Raw genomic sequence first — 18,351 nt, 5'->3', positions numbered from 1 at the left:
CCCATATACCGTACGCCCCGGGGTGCAGTGCTAGGATGATGTACAATTCCGCTTGGGCACGTAACGGCGTTATACGCAAGGTTTTCGTTTGTTCGTTTTGTTTTGCTCTGCTTTGCTTTGTTTTGCTTTCCATCGCGTTGGTAAGAGCGTAAATAAAAAGGCGATTCCTGCGTCTACCACTAATGTAAGAGCTATTTCAAGTGCGACGTGGTGCGGCTTTTCAAATGCTTGTGGGCATTTCTCTGTTGTTGATTCTTTTTTTGTGTGTAACAAAGTGGCATTTTCATGTCCGGACGGGGAGACTTTATCATTCCGACATGAAGCCACCCTTAAGTCCTCTGAGGCGTGTCTGTCTGCAAGGCTTGTATTTTGGAAATGTTTTTTTGAAACGGAGAACGACTTTGAAATAGGCTTCCGCCGGCGCCTCGCGATCCAGGTAAGATTGTAGCAAGAACGCAGCGGCAGTGGGGCTTGCTGTAGTCGTGGCCGAGTGGTTAAGGCGATGGACTAGAAATCCATTGGGGTCTCCCCGCGCAGGTTCGTAATCCTGCCGACTACGTTATCCGCCTCCAGTCGGTGTGTTTCGGCGCAAGCAAAGAAGCGCGCCTCTTTGCTGTTCCTGGTGGTTTTAAAACGCCCAATCGCTTGTACCCGCTGCCTTGGAAATAAGTTCTTCAGCGTCCGCGAATGGCATTTTGCAGCTGGAAGCAGATGTCGACGCGTTTTGCACAGAGCACCAAAAAAGCGTCTTTTTTGAAGACCCAGGCACTGAGCATTGGTGGTTCAGTGGTAGAATTCTCGCCTGCCACGCGGGAGGCTCGGGTTCGATTCCCGGCCAACGCAGTGGCTTTTGCAGCGAGCGGCTCCATCACTTGCATCCCCTTGCAACTCACAACTCAAAAAACCCACTGAAGCTAAGCAGGTGTGAGCCAGGTCAGTACCCGGATGAGGGTGAGCTACAGGGAAAAACAAAGCTTCCAGCTGGAAGCGGTGTTAATGGTGCCGGCGGTGGGGCGCTCACCCTGAGGTCTGTGCGGGTCCCAATGCCCCAGTATAGTGACGGAGATGCTGTGTTGTAAAAGGGCGCTGTCTTTTGGATGAGATGTAAAACCGAGGTCACAGCGCTCTGTGGTCATTCAAAATGACCACCAAAACCTTTGACAAAAGCTCTTGGTAATTGATGGTCTTCAATAATGCTTCTCCTTTAGGTACATTTTAAATCAGCTGAAAAATGCTGTGAAATGGGGGGGCACTTCAGGCCAGTGTAGGATTTGGGTTACAAGAACCATGAAACTGCACGAGAAAGCCCAAACACTGAATTACACGGCTTTCTATTCAAAGGAGGACAAAAGAAATTCCCTGAGTTCGATTTTTTGCAGCACAGAGAGGAGCACTGTTGCGAGGCCGGTTAGCTCAGTTGGTTCGAGCGTGGTGCTAATAATGCCAAGGTCCCGGGTTCAAGCCCCATACTGGCCAGGTCCTTTTCTCCTCTCTTACCAAAGCTGTTAGGTTCCTTTCCGTGGTGAGAGGGGTTGTCATGCAACGCTGCCACGTAGTGCCGACAGACAAGAGTGTTGCGGGAGAAGAGAAAAGTGTTTGAAGATTTAAGAGTGTCTTAGGTGGAGCCAAAATCAAGTGTCACAAATACAAGTGGGAGGATTTCCAATGTTTAATATGGTAAAAATAAGCGGAAGTTATCTGCCGGTCCGGCACAGTCTGCCATGCTTTTGTCATATACTGTAAAGTGGTGTCGAACTGGGTGTCGAACTGGAGCCTCACCATTTGCATATGTGAGGCTCCAGTTATACATCGAGTGTCACATTAAATGACAAAAATGAAGAGAGTTAAAGCAGCTGGAGAGGTTTTCTTACAACTTTTGAGCTGACACAGTTTTGGAAAATGTTTCCTTCACGCTGCACTGTACAATATAGGCAGCCAAGAGTTTCCAAAACAAAACAGAATTGACAGATAGGAGAAAATTCCCACTCGTCCTGAAGTTCCCAAAATCCAGCACTGAGCGTAAACAAAGTGTCTAAGTAGCGTGGGAATGCTAACACTAACCCTAGCTGGAGTTTGAGCAAACCAGCACTGAGAGTAAAAAGATGAGTCAAAGTAACGTCTAATCGGATTAGTTTCCTTAGAGCTGGTTCAGAGTTTGCTCAAGAGTTTACCTTTCACAGATGCGCAAAGAAGAATGTTGGGGGTGCACGCTTCAAGGCACCTTACAGCTGTAGAGACTGATTCGAGACGATTCATGGCGTGTGCTCGTTCCCATATACCGTACGCCCCGGGGTGCAGTGCTAGGATGACGTACAATACCGCTTGGGCACGTAACGGCGTTATATGCAAGTGCGGGACGTGAGGGTTTTCGTTTGTTCGTTTTGTTTTGCTCTGCTTTGCTTTGTTTTGCTTTCCATCGCGTTGGTAAGAGCGTAAATAAAAAGGCGATTCCTGCGTCTACCACTAAGGTAAGAGCTATTTCAAGTGCGGCGTGGTGCGGCTTTTCAAATGCTCAACAGGATGACTTCGCATGCACGCGTGCTTTCATGCAGTCGTGTGTGCAACCATGTCTGCTTACGTGCAAACGGGCGTGGTTTCATGTATGCAAAAAACTTTCCTGGGCTCTTCTGAAGCACATAAAATTATTTGGAGATATACATTTGTCTTGTTTTCCTCTTAGGCTCTAGAATTGATAACTTTTTTTTCATTTTTGGCATTTTTCATAATTTTCTAGAAAGTGGTTGCAAGCCCGATATCATGCAAAGAAACGTCAGGATTCGGGGATCAGTCAATGGATTTTCTTCAAAGTTGGATTTTTGCACTCTGTTGACCAAGAGATGTTGTTCTATAATGTTTTTTTTTCAAATTTAAAAATATCATTTTTTCATGGAGCTTTGAAGGGGATGGATTCACCCTCCTTTAGCCAGGACAGAGCTCCAGGAGCCTGCGTAGGATTCTAGCTTTCTCCCCTTGCAGGCACCTGGCACAGAAGACAATATTTTTTTCCTTAAAATCTTTTTTTTTGTGTTCCTTGTTGTTCCAAACTTAATTTTAATCACTTTTAATTAGAGATTTTATTAAAAATAGTGCAATAAATGACTAATTTCACAAAAATTAATGTAATATAAAACGGATGTTTTCAACTTTATTGTAGTGTTTTAGAAACTAATATGTCTTCAAAAATGGTTGTTTTTCACTCCTATGAATGAAAACTGTTGTTATATGATGTTTTTTTTTTCAAATTTTAAATGATCATTTTTTCATGGAGCTTTGAAGGGGATGGATTCACCCTCCTTTAGCCAGGACAGAGCTCCAGGAGCCTGGGTAGGATTCTAGCTTTCTCCCCTTGCAGGCACCTGGCACAGAAGACATCATTTTTTTCCTTAAAATCTTTTTTTTTGTGTTCCTTGTTGCTCCAAACTTAATTCTATTCACTTTTAATTAGAGATTATATTAAAAATAGTGCAATAAATGACTAATTTCACTAAAAATACTAAAAGTAATATAAAACGGATGTTTTTAACTTTATTGTAGTGTTTTAGAAACTAATATGTCTTCAAAAATGGTTATTTTTCACTCCTAGGAATGAAAGCTGTTGTTATATGATGTTTATTTTCAAATTTTGAAAAAGCAAAGGATTCTAGCTTTCTCCCCTTGCAGGCATCGGACACAGAGAACCTCATGGTTTTCCTAAAAATCATTTTTTATGTTCCCTGGTGTTCCAAACTTAGTTTTAATCAATTTTAATTTGTTATGTTACAAACAGGGTAATAAAGTCTTAATTGGACTATAACTAATGTCATATTGTCTGCTACAAAACTGATATTTTCAGCTCTATTGTAGAGATTCTAGAATCAACTAATAAAGAATTGAAATAAAAAAAGGGCATAAGAAGACATTACCAACAACGACCACATGATGGAGATATTGTCTAGACATTACCAACAACGACCACAAGATGGAGATATTGTCTAGACATTACCAACAACGACCACAAGATGGAGATATTTTCCAAAGAGGCAAGAGGGGCAAAGCTGCGATAAGGTAAAATCATTTTTTGAAAGAGATTGTTGTCAGAATGCACATCCGTATCCCAAACAGAATCTCTAGTAAAATATGATCATTTGTGAAACAGGCAAATGAGTGTCAGCTACAATATGATTGCTACATATCTGCATTTGTTGGTATTTAAGGAGTAAGAGTGCAGGTTTAAACCTGCGATCCAGTGTGTTGAAGAATTTCACAACACTACCTCTAGCACATATGGAAATAAATCCTCATAATGATTATTGCCCTGGGCATGTACCAAAAAAGCAGTGAGCATATATATATATATATCACTGGGTTGAAGCTAGAAACACAGAATAACTGCAAACACATCCTAAATACAGTGTTCCAGCACCTTTGACCTCATCCAGAACGTATCATTTCTTGAAAGGGATTGCTGTCCGAATGCACATCTGAATCCCAAACAGAATCTCTAGTAAAATACGATCATTTGTGAAACAGGCAAATGACTGTCTCAGGGGCCCATTTCTCATTGTCAGACACATGTATGCAATGCTTTCACTGTGCATTGAGCAATAGGGATCAAAAACACCGCAGGTAAGGTTAGAAGTCATGTTCTATGATCATTTCTTTCAGCATTAGGGACTAAATATACTAAACGTATGATGCTAAAATGTTATTTTTACATATATTAATGTAATAAATGATTGCTTATGCTTTATAAACAAATCTAATTATAATAAAAGCTTAAGTTTTGTATTTATCTTGTACCATAGAACATGATTTTCTTTGTATTTCAAGCCCACAAAGTGTCCAAATGATGCACCTTTGACCTCATCCAGAACGTATCATTTCTTGAAAGGGATTGCTGTCCGAATGCACATCTGAATCCCAAACAGAATCTCTAGTAAAATACGATCATTTGTGAAACAGGCAAATGACTGTCTCAGGGGCCCATTTCTCATTGTCAGACACATGTATGCAATGCTTTCACTGTGCATTGAGCAATAGGGATCAAAAACAGAATGGAAACAGACATGGAAACCAACGAGGATGGGATTTGAACCCATGCGTGCAAAGCACAATGGATTAGCAATCCATCGCCTTAACCACTCGGCCACCTCGTTAACAAAACTGGGCTGTCCCAACTGGGTTGGCGCGCTCCAGATGATCTTTTTCTTTTTTTTCCCTCGTACTCGAGGGTCATTTTCCTGTTCCACATGCGATTTCAACATTTTCCTTGGGAGATGTCAAGCCAGCAAGCCACTGCTGTGGTTCAGTGGCCAGCGTGGAGTTCAGTGGCCCTGTTGTACACAGAAAGCACATTGAGCTCCTTGGACATGAAAAGTTCCAGATAAAAGCCATTTGTCATCCTTTCTCTTGGTGTCGATGTTGCTATTGTATGTAAAGGTGGCAACTTGCTCAGCGAGCAGGCGGAGCACACACCGAATGCAGATGTGTCTGAGTGGTGTGTCCAAGTGGCTGCAAAAGGACAGCACTCCCGGGGCGCTGTGGCTTAGTTGGTTAAAGCGCCTGCCTAGTAAACAGGAGGCCCTGGGTCTGAATCCCAGTGGATAACCGCCTACGGCTAGACTTAATTAAATGCAAGTATTCATTTCCTGTCTTTAACACGACTTGTTTTTCTTAAAATGGATGCAACTTGCAAAACATGAAATACAAACCTTGCTAATCAGCGCTAGCAGCTGGCAAAAAAAAAGAAGTCAGCAATGTTTTTTTTCTTTAACCTTAACCCTGCTAATGGAGAAGAGTTAAACGACCGAGTCTATGCAGCTTAAACGGTGCGCACGTCGGGTTCTTAGCTGAAAGGGTGGTAAATCACGCTCACCCCAGTCCTTAATCTTTTAAAGAGGATACAAAATTGAACCTAGTCGCCACATCACATACATCCTGTTCAATGATAAAAAGGTAACATCTATCCTCGCTCCAGAGTAAATCTCACGTTGAGGGCATATTTTTTTTCACTTTACCGTGAATCGGGCTCGGCTGCACAGAGGAGAGAGCAGAGCAATGAGGTCACGGGGACAGGGGAGTCACACGCTGGCGGTTTGAACACGCGGAAGATCACTGAGGGATCCACAGTATATGGACCCTCCGTGCGCAATCAGTCCGCACTCCGGACTCTGAAACCTGCCATCCGAGTTAAGATCTCGGCAGAACCTGAAGCGCAGTTCCGTCTTAAAACGTAATCTGGTGAGCATTTCTAGAATCGTACTTGTATAGATGCAGCCTTTAATGTGTTGCTAGGTTAAAATTGATGACTTCTTGTATTTCAGTAGGCAACTGCCCTCTTGATTTTGGATTTAATTTCTTTATTACAGTGGCGCTTTTATGAAGCCAAGGGACCAGGGAGCTGCCCCAGTACTGGGATGGCCAGTTCGAAATCATAGAAACTATTGTCAATTCCAGTCCCATGTCAGTGCGAGCAGGGATTTTGACATCTTGTTTTGCTATGTTCTGCACCAACAGGCAGGTGGCTCGGCCATTCCGTTCCAGTTTGGGGGTACAACAGACTGCTAGGTTCAGTCTGATAAACTGAGCTGATGGTTGGAAGAAAACCATCTCAGCGTCCATTCTCTGTCCCTTCTTTAGGACAAGGCGTACCGGAAACCCTGCTGTTGACGCAGGAACGATCAGGTCCGATTCGTTTACTACCTGGCAGGCCTGAGGAATCGTCTGACCTGACCGAATGTTCTCGGGGTCACCGCTTAGAGAGTGGGCATCTGGGTCCACCCGTTTCCACAGCACACTGTTTACTGTGTCCAGCTGGGCGCCCAGTCGAACCAATAGGTCTGCACCAATGCAGACCGAATGGGTCAGCTGAGGTGCTACCTGGAAGTAGTGAGCAAACTTCCTTTTTCCGATGGAGATGGAAGCTACACAGCTTCCTTTGCTCCAAATGGACCTATGAGGTGGGGGTGCCCACCACAGAACCTGTGACTGCGTCACCAGGGTCACCTGACAGCTTCGCGACAGGTCCTCGAACAGACCTTCACTGATTATGGACTTCTCAGAGCTGAGGCTAAGAATTACATCATCAACCTGCACTTCTGCCACCTGGACCCCCTCCCACCACCATGGGGTGGTAGTCCTGGACCCCCTGAGGTACCAGGGTGCACAGAAAGGACTCCCATTCATTACCGGACAGGGAGATCCACTCTTCTTCAGGGATGAAAAGGGGGTGTGCTTTACCTGGCGGGTCAAGCAGCTGCTCGGAGCACTGCTCCTGTAGTTGGGAGACCGTGGGAGTGCTGGCCTGGGCAGGACTTCCCTGTAGTTTTGGAAAGCAAGAAGAGACATTTATTCTCGTCCAGAGGAACCAGGAGGAACCTCCAACTCAGCTATAGTGTTCAGTGGGCACTGTGTGATCACAGCATAACCACTGAATCCCCCTTTTTGCTGTGCAACAGGCTTAGGGTTTTTGACCTGAGCCCACAATTTTCCACGCTGGCAGTCCACCAGAGGCTCCAGCCTGTCAAGCAGGTCTTGGCCAATGAGTAGTGGCTCTCTTTTTAACCTAGAGATGTAAACAGGATGCACCATGTTCATTGGCCCGAACCTAAGTGCCACCCACACTCGGTGTGTGATCCTGGCATGATCCTGGGTATAGCTGGAAATATCTATCTTACACGGTTCTACCTTAAGTCTGATGCCTTTTCCTTTCGCTACTCGTTTGAGCTCGCTGAGTAGATCGGCTGACATCAAACTAATTTCAGCCCCAGTGTCAATCAGTGCTTCTCTATCTAAGACGTTTTCAAGAAAAACCTTGATATAAATACGCCTTGCTTTGCCTTTCTGGCTGAGATTCCCTAAGAATTGTTGGAAGCCTGCCTTTTCTTTGACTTCAGGGGCGGGGTCAGCGCCCAACTCAGAGTCACAGCCTTCTTCCAGGCAGGAACCCTCCCACCCAATCAGATAGACTGAGGGAGGGGCTTGGGACGGATCCCCGCCTCCTCCAGTGAGAAGGGGCGTGGTCCCCCTAAGCTCATTCACACTTCTGGCATTCGGTGCGGAAGGTTTACCCTGTCCTGATCTCTCAGGCAGGGCTTGTTCAAGCCTGGCCAGGCGGGCTGCAGTCGACTCCCTTCGTCCAGTCTTATGATAGACTCTGCCTGAGCCCTTGCCTTCCCCGTAGCGCTCACGGCGGCTCTGACGCTTAGTGCGGTCCTGCCTGCCTATTTTGTGCCGGGGCTTAGCGAGCTCAGGAACCTCAGCTGCCTCGAGCTGAGGCGAGTCGTCAACCCTGCTGGCTTTAGTGGCGAACACGGCCGTTTTAGCAGGTTTTCGCTCTGAGGAAGCAGAGACTTCAGCTCCCCAGGCTTTTTGAGCCAACCTTCTAATGTCAGCCATTTTCATCGCTGTGTGTGCATCACAATCATTTTCCTGACTGAGGGATGCAGATTAGCAATGAATAAACCTTTGAAATTCACGTTCTCTTCGCAACCCTCTTCATTCCGCCCTGCAAAATAAGTGCGCCTAAGCCTCTGATAATAGTCGCGAGGGGCTTCAGCTTTTTCGTGCTTAATATGGTGCACAGCAGCCACGGCAGCTATGGGATCGATAAAAGCCGAAAATTCTCCGATCATTGCCTGACACAGCTCCTCAAAGCTATTACAGACTTCCGGTCCTTGTCTAGACATCCACTCGTGGATCGCTCGGCTGGTAGTTTTCCTTACTTACATAGCCTTTTCCTGTTCGGACGCTTCGGGCATAAACTGCAAAGTATATCTCAGCTCATCGATGTAGGTCTCCACATTATTCCCTGACACTGACGGGTCAAACCTTTCTACATCTTTGGCTAACTGCCTCAGGGAGTGGAGGTTAATTTTTACGGTTTCTCCGCGGGCAGGGAGACGGCCGTGATCAGGAGCAGGGGGTCTATGCCTGAACTGACTCGCCCTTGCGTTTCGCGCAGGACTCGGCGATCTCCCCCATGCCGATCCGACCACAGACCCTGGCCGGGAGAAACCTCCTCCCGGCGCGCTGGGTGAGCGCTCCGGGCTGCTAGGTGGGCTGGCATGCAAGTGGGATCTAGTCTATTTTGCTTCCAGTACGGCAGCATCTGACTCCTTTTGCCTTTCCTGGCTGAGCTCATTTAAACTCTCAATTTCTTTTTCTTTTTCTTTCGAGCTCCCTTCCAGGTCTCTCCTAGCTACCTCAGCCGCAGTTTCTCTAGCAGACAAGTCATCTAATTTACCTAAAACTTCCCTGAGTCAGTCTTCACTTTCCTCATTTTTCACTCTCTTTTCTCTGATTATATCCAACAACTCGACTCGCTCCACCTTATATCTTTCTAGCGTTCCCTGAAGCTTTTGAAACTTTGTCAGCTCGGACAAAGACAGTTCCAGCTGTTTAGCTAGATTTAAGGTGAAACTCGATAGGACCAGAACTGCGTTCACAGACACTCCTGTGTTAAGCTGGTTCGCTACCTTAGCTACTAAATCTACTTGCAGCTTCTCAATATCATCAAAGTTCAACTTTTCGATACCACTCCAGTAACCAGGATTGTCGTCGCTAGAAATAGTACTTATAAGCGACTCCACTTCAGACATTTTAGCAGCCATTGTCATTACGTCAGAGAAACTTTAAGAGTATTACTTTTTTTTTTCTTTTTCCAAAATACAGTATGGAATCTAGACACCCGAGCAGATGGATTTCCAATCAGCACATGTTACACTAAACGCTAGAAAACAGGGGGATTTCTTTACGCAGTTATCAGCACACCCGGTATTCGCGTATAGAAGCCGCGGTGCTGTGCTGAACTTCAGTTATTCTGTGCGACTGATTCTCATTTCATTCTAAACTCACCCACCCAGGGACGCCATTAAATGTAATGGTTTGATGGGTTTACTGAGACAATTATTAATTGTAGCAGTAATCACAAGGTTGTTCGTTGGGGCTTTTAGAAAATCAATCGTCAGAACAACTAACAACGCACACACAGGGGTTCAATACACTAGATACATTTATTAATATAAATTGTACACCAAACATATACTAGTCTGCCTGGATACGAGTGGCAGACCTTACTGTGAGGGTTATCAATATACAAGGTATATAATCCCGAAGAGATGCAAACACAAAGAGATACACAACAGAGAATATATGTCAATATATATCGTTCGGTTACCAAATCGCTAATCAGTGTTATTACCCACTGTTACTCTAAACTCGGAAGTAAATACATTACTCATGAATTAAATTGATAACAACTTGTGTTGAGGTACAATTAAATTCTCGAGACGCAATGTAGAACATGGGGTTTACTTATCCACTGTGTATGGATTTGGAATTTCCCGGCACGAACACCAAACCAGCTGACAGGCTCTGTTGCAGCCTCTGTTCCAGCGGTTGTCCAATGGGCGTTGTCCCGGCGTCCTCTGGCTACCGGCCAACCAGTCAAGGTGCAGCTCGGAGTAGGACGGGCGGAGGAATCTGACTGCGGCGCGCAGTCCTCACAAGTCACTCTTGTGCCTGGGAAGAAGCTGGTTCGTTCCCGGTCCAGCACTGCTTCTGAATAAGCTATTCAGGTTGTCGACGAGGGTCCAACTGTAGGGTCCAACTGTCCAACACAAACACAATCTGTGGCGTTTAGCGTGACAGTCTTGCAGGCATCGTGCTGTCTCACTGCAATACTATACCGCTGGAGGAAACAGTCCATCTGGCCATGAAACTCATTTGAACGTCTAGCTACAGCAACTAACAATATCATGATTTATTCAGGATGTGTGGAATCACCACGTCCCGGAGACAGCTTCCGAAATCGTGAGCATTCTCTGGTGGTGTCCTGCAGGGCACCTGTTGGCGTGCGTTGGTGATATAGTGGTGAGCATAGCTGCCTTCCAAGCAGTTAACCCGGGTTCGATTCCCGGCCAACGCAGTGGCGATTGGTTTCAAATGCTGTCATGAGCCTTGGATTGTGACTAGCAAAGCGCAGCCTTTTGAAAAACGGAATGCAAAACAGAATTGAAGGAGAATCTTACAGGGGATTCTGAGCGGTGTCTGCATACACGCAGTCCGATACGGGTGCTGAAAGCTTGAGCTACTCTCAATGTCATGCTGCCTTTCCCCGGAGTAAATCTGTTACATTGAAAGAATGCTTCTGGCAGGTTCAAAAAGCGACCCTTGTTAATTGGAGAAATCAATGATTTCGAATGAATTCTGTATGCGTTAAAAGACAGCTATACACAGAAAACATGCAGGACACTGCTCATGATGTTTCCCGAGCCGAAACACAGTGCGTTTTTCCAAGCCATCTGACAAAGCCCGCCCACTGAAAACTGCAGCAGATCGTGTAAAGACGTTCAACTTTGTAACTACTGCACGCACAGGAAGCAGAATAAATTCCTCTTTTCCGGTTTTATTTATGCGAACCATAAATAAACCAAATAAACCAAGTTGCAAGAGGCCCGCACCCACAGCACAAATTGCGCAGCCTAGGCCACCTCCTCGCCCTGCACGCCACCGCCTCCTGCTGGGCCCACTCTTTCGCACACTCACACGCCACACTAACACTCAAAAGTGTGGGCAAAACAAGAAAACGAGCGCACCGTTTCCTACACATCTGCAGTCACCGTTGCGCATTCGCAGCATGTCCCGGGATGCAATTCGGCCTCATTTGCATAACTCCAGACCGGCAGATCGCCACGCAAGCTCGCGACGTGCGCCTGCCACACACCGAACAAACCTTTTCAGCAATTTCCAAAAAACGGGCCTGCTCGCCTGCCCACAAGGCTCCATCTCTTACCTGCTCTCCAGAGCCTGCTGCCTTCTGTGCTTTTCTCTCGGCACCGCTGCAGCGCACACAACTCCTGCAGCGGGAGGGGGGGAGAAAGTTCCCGCGCTCCGCCGCAGGGAAGGCTCGCTCCGTGCGCACACGTCCTTTCGATGCCAGTCCAACAAGTGCTCCGCATTAGCTGCGTCGGGGCTCCGGGGTGTCGCACCTCACCTCACCTCACCTCGCACTGCCCCCTCCTTGAATGTCTGCCGCTGGGCATGCCCCACTCTCCTCCGCCTTATCTTATCGCGTGTGAGCACCGACAATGGCCACAATGCCGGGGAATGGCACCTGTAAATTAATTCTCTTCTCTTGCAGCCTGAGATCATGTCCTTCTTTTGGCTCCCTCCAGTTCTGATAAAAAATCTCACTCTTAGATTTGTTAATTTTTGCGGATGAAGCCAAAGAGAAACGATCACAGCACTGCAGAGCTCTGCTAATTGAGGCATTGTCAGAGAGGAGCAGGGTCATCCATGTATAGAGATGTCTTTACCTCTCCTCCCCCACTTCCAGGCACTGGTATCCCATTAATGGCCTGATCCTGGCGCAAGGCACAGGCTAAGGGCTCCATAGCCAAAACGAATAACAAGGGGGATAATGGGCAGGCCTGCCTCACCTCTGAACAGACTTCAAAGGGGTGTGATCTATTGCCATTAACCATTACTCTGCTGTTGCTACCTGTGTACAGCAGGTTAATCCACTTTCTCATGATGGGGCAAAAATTCATGTGCTCAAGTACCAATGTTAAGTACTGCCGGTTTAGGCGGTCAAAGGCCTTTTCTACGTCTACACCTAAAATGCACAGAGGGAGGGAGCGATCCTCTGAGTACAGACAGACATCCCTCAACAAGGCCAGGTTGTCGCTCATCAGGCGTCCTGCTATCCCACAAGTCTGTTCTTTCCCTACCAGTGAGGCCACTACATTTTGTAGGCGCAGGAAAAGGGCTTTGGACAGGATCTTAGTGTCCACGCCTAACAGGCTGAGGGGTCTCCAGTTCTTTATGTCATTCTTTGCTCCTTTCTTAAACAAGAGAGAGATAGTGCCTTCTCTTAAGGAGTCAGGCAGCAATTCTGTCTTATAGCTTCGCTCAATAGGAGCAGTAGCGGATCCTGAAGCAGATCCCAAAAGGTGCAATAAAATTCTTTAGGGAGCCCGTCAGCACCCGGAGTTTTCCTCTTCTGTAAGCTCTCCATAGCCTGTCTCAGCTCTTCTATTGTCAAATCCCTCTCAAGTACTTCCCTATCTTCTTCACTCAAAACGTTTTCTAGCTTTGAGGTAAAAAAATGAATTTCTTCATCCTTTACCTCTGTAGAGCTGTACAGTCTTGAGTAGAAGGCCTTGGTGCAGGAGAGGATAGCACTCGGCTCTGTTCTCTCTCGTCCCTCCTCATCAACTACACTTTCCATGACAGACTTGGAGCCTACCACTTTCCTGAAAAAGAAGCGAGTACACTTCTCATTTTCTTCCAAGAACTGCACTCTGCTTCTTAACAGCACTCCTCGACTACTTTCTTCGGCTATGCTCCGGATGTCCTTTTTTAAAAGGGTGATATCCTCGAGCACAGCGAAGCCACTGTGCAGCATCGTGTAGAGACGCTGCAGCTGCCTCTGTTTCCTGGCTAGCACTCCTCTCCGTCTGGCAGCAGCCTTCCTTCCCTCAGCCATGAAAAAGGCCTTTGTCCTCATCTTCACCTCCTCCCACCACTCTCCTACTGACCCGTACAGACACTGCAAGGACAGCCACTGTGATAGTTTCTCCTTGTAGCGGGATACTACCCCCTCGTTCTCTAGCAGCTTAGTGTTGAGTTTCCAGAGGCCTGGGCCAAAGACAGTCCCGCCCTTGAGTTCCACTCTACACCCTAAAGCCTGATGATCTGAGAAGAAGACAGGCTGAAGAGTGACCCCAACAACTTTCACTCTCTCTGAGACAAAGCAATAGTCAATTCTGGAGCTGCTATTCCTCCCTGACCATTTATATCCTGCTGTTGTGGGATATATACATCTATATGTGTCTGAGAGTTTAAAGTCTTGAACTAAGTTTTGCAGGGCCAGTGAGCTGGAATCCAATTTTATCGGAGAGCTAGACTGCCTGTCTGTGTGCTCTAAGATACAATTAAAATCCCCTCCCACTATCACGTCTGTGCTACTTAACAATAGGGGAGAGAGTGCCTTGAGTAGCTCCACCCTTCCTCCCACGTTAGTAGGACAATACACATTGATTAGCCGCAGGTTAACGGTCCCCCATTCCACATCCACACACAGCAACCTGCCATCTATGACCCTCTGAATACTTTTCAATTTGAAAGCCCATCCTTTGAAAAGAATGGCCACGCCAGAGGCTCTGTTGTTATTGTCCCCTGACCAAACAGAAGGCCCTTTATCCCACCTATCTTCAAAGCTTTTATACCTCTCTTGATAGGCTAAAGCACACTCCTGCAACATCAACACATCTCCCTCTCTCTGCTGGAGGTAATCAAAGACACACTGGCATTTAACTCTGTCATTGATACCTCTGGTGTTAAGAGAAATTATGTTTAGAGCCATATTACATAAGAAAGTGGAACCAGTCTTTACAAAACACATTTCTCTTCGGTCTCACCTGTTACCTTCTCTTTTTCTTTTTCTTCTTACCAATTTCCTGCCAGCCATCCTCTGAATGAGCCTTCATCAGGGTGGCAGCAGTAAAAGCGTTCACGGAGTCCATTTCAAGGAAGGGGGTAGAAGGAGGGGTGGAGGGGTTCCAGCTGTCCCTATCGCCATGCTCTCCTTCCTCCTCGCTCGGGGAGAAAACAGAGTCATTTTTCCTTTTCCTCAAGTCCAGCTCCTGGTAGCACTGAGGGGAAAGGGGTGCAGCCGATGCACCAGTCTCCTCTTCCCCCTCACCCACCAGCTGTTGCAGATCCTCCGTGACGGACTGGATGGAGGAGAGGAGGGCATCTGTAGCACTTGCAGAGTCTGAGAAAAGCAGCTCCGCTGAATCCTGGGTATCGTCGCTGGACCCGCTCCACCGGTGGGGGCCCCACAATGGCCCTCGTTCTGAGGAGCAGGAGTGGGGGAGGGGTCCTCACTGTTCTCTGGGGTTTTCAAACCCTCGTGCTTGTCTGGTGCAGTCTGCGGTTGTGGGAGCGTAGTGGATTTCTCTTCCACCGGCCCCGGAGCCACAGCAGGACTGATCCTGGCTGGAGGCTGAGACTCTTTGTTCAACAAGGGTTCTTTGTTTGACTTGTTGTTTGCTTTGGCTTTTCGGGCCGGTTTGGCTGAAACAAGCACTGCCTCATCCTTTCTCATTTTGAGTTTATTGGCGTAGGCGTGAGGGCAGTTCTTAAAAACGTGTCCTTCCGAGCCACATAAATTGCACTTTGGCAGCATTGAACAGTCAGAGGCTAAATGTCCCTGTTTGCCACAGGTCTTGCAGCATTTCACAGTGCAGGACGATGCCAGGTGTCCCACAGCACCACAGCGCCGACGCACCTTTGGTTGTCCCACATAAAAAACATAGCCATTGCAGGCGCCCAGCCGGATTGTAGAGGGCAGGTGCCTTAAGCCTCCATTTACATTGTCCGGTAGCAAGCGAACCTCGAATTTCCTTGCTCCTGTTTTTATACCATCAACATCTCTAACCTCAGTTCCATGGTGGACTGTGCAGTACTGCTTAAGCCAGGTGTGAATGTCCTCCGTCTTTGCCATTTCCGAGAACATAACAACATGCACCGTTTTCCTCTCTCTCTGTGTCAGAGGCTGCAAGTTGATCTTCTCAAGGGCAGGAACTTTCCCTCTTTTTGCCTCAAACACATCCACACATTGTTCAAACAGAGAATAGGTAGCAAAAACAACCTCAAATGCTTTCTGACCTGGGAGAGCGAAGATGAAATCCAAGTGCCGAGGTTCAAAGCCAAGTTCCTTCTGTAACACTTTTCTGCCTAACTGCATACGATCCATGAAGAGGTCATCCAAAAGCTCAAAACGTACAGCATTCTTGCGGGATCCAAAGGTTGCCATCTCAAACTGCAAAACAAACACTGCTTCCAGAAAACAAGAAAACAATCCAACTACACCAACTACAGGCTGATCAAGGTATCTCCCCTGCCAGGTAAGCCGAGAGCCGCAGGCGATGAGCCCGGAGCTGAACGGGCCCCACTGGCTCGTTTGTAAGGCCAGGTGCATTGCCAACCACGACCGGCAGGGCAGAGGGCTTGAAGGCGGCCTGGGCTCCTGCAGCTGTCCAGCCACGCACTCTGGTTTCTCTTCATCTCGTACAAATCTTTTGCCTTTTACTAAAGATTTCCATGGAGAGGAGCATGAATGAGTTCCATACAATTTTTGTGCTTCCCTGCCTTCGGGTGGGGCGCAGCTGGGCTGGTCAAAGAGAGAAAACAAAACCGCTCACAATCGCTCTTACAATGCAGTAAGTAGCACAGGCTACTTAGGGAGTAGGCTGATGTGTTTAAAAACAACCAGCGCCAGGCAGGAGTCAAACCTCCAAACTCCTAATCCATAGTCAGACACATTATCCATTGCACCACTGACCCTGGTGTGACATTGCAGGACTGTAACCCAGTGAGCTTAGCACTGCAACTAGTAAAATATTACCCCCGGTCCATTCTTTTCCAAAAGTGAGAAACACCTGTTTTCTACATTTTGTCTGTTTTAAAATCATATCTCTTTAAACCAAACCAAGAGTTTGTCTTTTGCACTGATATTCTGATTCATTTCGATTTCAAAGAAAAAAAAACATTACCTTCCAAAGCATCATAAAATTGTCCCTTCCTCCAGACTCTACTTCTCTCTTGTAGTAGTACAGCAGACCTTTCCAGGTGAGCAGATCACAGAGTCCGAAATGAGCTTCCTCCATCAAGCAAAGTACCTGAACATGACTCTGTCATCATAAAAGCGCCCCTGTAATAAAGAAATTAAATCCGAAATCAAGAGGGCAGTTGCCTACTGAAGTTCAAGAAGTCATAAATTTTAACCTAGCAACACATTAAAGGCTGCATCTATACAAGTACGATTCTAGAAATGCTCACCAGATTACGTTTTAAGAAAGAACTGCGCCTCAGGTTCCGCCGAGATCTTAACTCGGATGGCAGGATTCAGAGTCTGGAGTGTGGAATGATGGCGCACGGAGGGTCCACATACTGTGGATCCCTCAGTGATCTTCCGCGTGTTCAAACCGCCAGCGTGTGACTCCCCTGTCCCCGTGACCTCATTGCTCTGCTCTCGCCTCTGTGCAGCTGTGCCCGACTCATGGTAAAGTGGAAAAAAATATGCCCTCAACGTGAGATTTACACTGGAGTGAGGATAGTTGTTACCTTCTTATCGTTGAAACGGATGTATGTGATATGGTGACTAGGTTCTTCTCCATTAGCAGGCTTAAGGTTAAAGAAAAAAACATTGCTGACTTCTTTTTTTTTTGCCAGCCGCGAGCGCTGATTAGCGAGGTTTGTATTTCATATTTTGCAAGTTGCATCCATTTTAAGAAAAACAAGTCGTTCAAGACAGGAAATGAATACTTGCATTTAATTAAGTCTAGACGTATGCGGTTGTCCATAATGACCAGTTCTGTTCGAGAACACAGAACAAAAAAAGGCACCACTGGGATTCAGACCCAGGATCTCTTGTTTACTAAACAGGCGCTTTAACCAACTAAGCCACGGCGCCCTGGGAGTGCTGTCTTTTTGCAGCCACTTGGACACACCACTCAGACACATCTGCATTCGGTGTGTGCTCCGCCTGCTCGCTGAGCAAGTTGCCACCTTTACATACAATAGCAACATCGACACCAAGAGAAAGGATGACAAATGGCTTTTATCTGGAACTTTTCATGTCCAAGGAGCTCAATGTGCTTTCTGTGTACAACAGGGCCACTGAACTCCACACTGGCCACTGAACCACAGTAGTGGCTTGCTGGCTTGACATCTCCCAAGGAAAATGTTGAAATCGCATGTGGAACAGGAAAATGACCCTCGAGTATGAGGGAAAAAAAAGAAAAAGATCAACTGGAGTGCGCCAACCCATGTCAGGACAGCCCAGTTTTGTTGACGAGGTGGCCGAGTGGTTAAGGCGATGGACTGCTAATCCATTGTGCTCTGCACACATGGGGTCGAGTCCCATCCTTGTCGCTCTCCTTGTCTGACACTTGTGCCCGTTCGGTGTTGGCCCTCCTGTTCTTTGCTCCGGTACTAGAGCCGTACATTTTCTAGCGGTGGCTGAACATGGTATAGTAGCCTAACGTCGGTATCGAGCAGTGACAGTAACAGTATTTACATGCCCGTGCTGCCAAGTGGCTCTGGGTTGATACCGCGTTTTCACTTACTTGCAACGCAAACGGAGAAAGCGATTTTTGACAGTCTCTCGAGAGACTGCACTAGGTGTTTAGGGATAGACTTTGTCAGTTCCCCCTGGGATGATGGCCTCTCAAATAGTTTGTGATTCCTCTAGACGTTTATACAGTAGAAGCCTGCTTCGTGGCTTAAATCCAAGCTAATGTAACGAGTTAGAGGTCTGATGCAGAACTGCGAATTCAATGAACGGGAACAGTACAGTACATT

The 18,351-nt window shown here is 46.8% G+C and overlaps 6 non-coding genes across 6 annotated transcripts; 5 read left to right on the top strand and 1 right to left on the bottom strand.

Moving 5' to 3' along the window:
- The first annotated feature begins 476 nt into the window (after positions 1–476).
- trnas-aga (transfer RNA serine (anticodon AGA)) lies at positions 477–559 on the top strand. Its single transcript has one exon. It is a non-coding gene; the product is annotated as a tRNA-Ser (tRNA).
- Positions 560–772: 213 nt separating this feature from the next.
- trnag-gcc (transfer RNA glycine (anticodon GCC)) lies at positions 773–843 on the top strand. The gene has a single exon. It is a non-coding gene; the product is annotated as a tRNA-Gly (tRNA).
- A 4,210-nt stretch (positions 844–5,053) lies between these two features.
- trnas-gcu (transfer RNA serine (anticodon GCU)) lies at positions 5,054–5,135 on the bottom strand. Its single transcript has one exon. It is a non-coding gene; the product is annotated as a tRNA-Ser (tRNA).
- A 5,699-nt stretch (positions 5,136–10,834) lies between these two features.
- On the top strand, positions 10,835–10,906 carry trnag-ucc (transfer RNA glycine (anticodon UCC)). Its single transcript has one exon. It is a non-coding gene; the product is annotated as a tRNA-Gly (tRNA).
- A 5,127-nt stretch (positions 10,907–16,033) lies between these two features.
- On the top strand, positions 16,034–16,150 carry LOC148634900 (U5 spliceosomal RNA). Its single transcript, XR_015933334.1, has one exon. It is a non-coding gene; the product is annotated as a U5 spliceosomal RNA (small nuclear RNA).
- A 1,690-nt stretch (positions 16,151–17,840) lies between these two features.
- Positions 17,841–17,922, top strand: trnas-gcu (transfer RNA serine (anticodon GCU)). Its single transcript has one exon. It is a non-coding gene; the product is annotated as a tRNA-Ser (tRNA).
- Positions 17,923–18,351: the final 429 nt, after the last annotated feature.

The sequence above is a fragment of the Lepisosteus platostomus genome, unplaced genomic scaffold (assembly GCF_059453375.1).
Source record: "Lepisosteus platostomus isolate fLepPlt1 unplaced genomic scaffold, fLepPlt1.hap1 Scaffold_30_H1, whole genome shotgun sequence".
Taxonomy (NCBI): Eukaryota; Metazoa; Chordata; class Actinopteri; order Semionotiformes; family Lepisosteidae; genus Lepisosteus; species Lepisosteus platostomus.
Note: the sequence above shows the minus strand (reverse complement) of the source record. Positions and strands in the feature narration are given on the sequence as shown.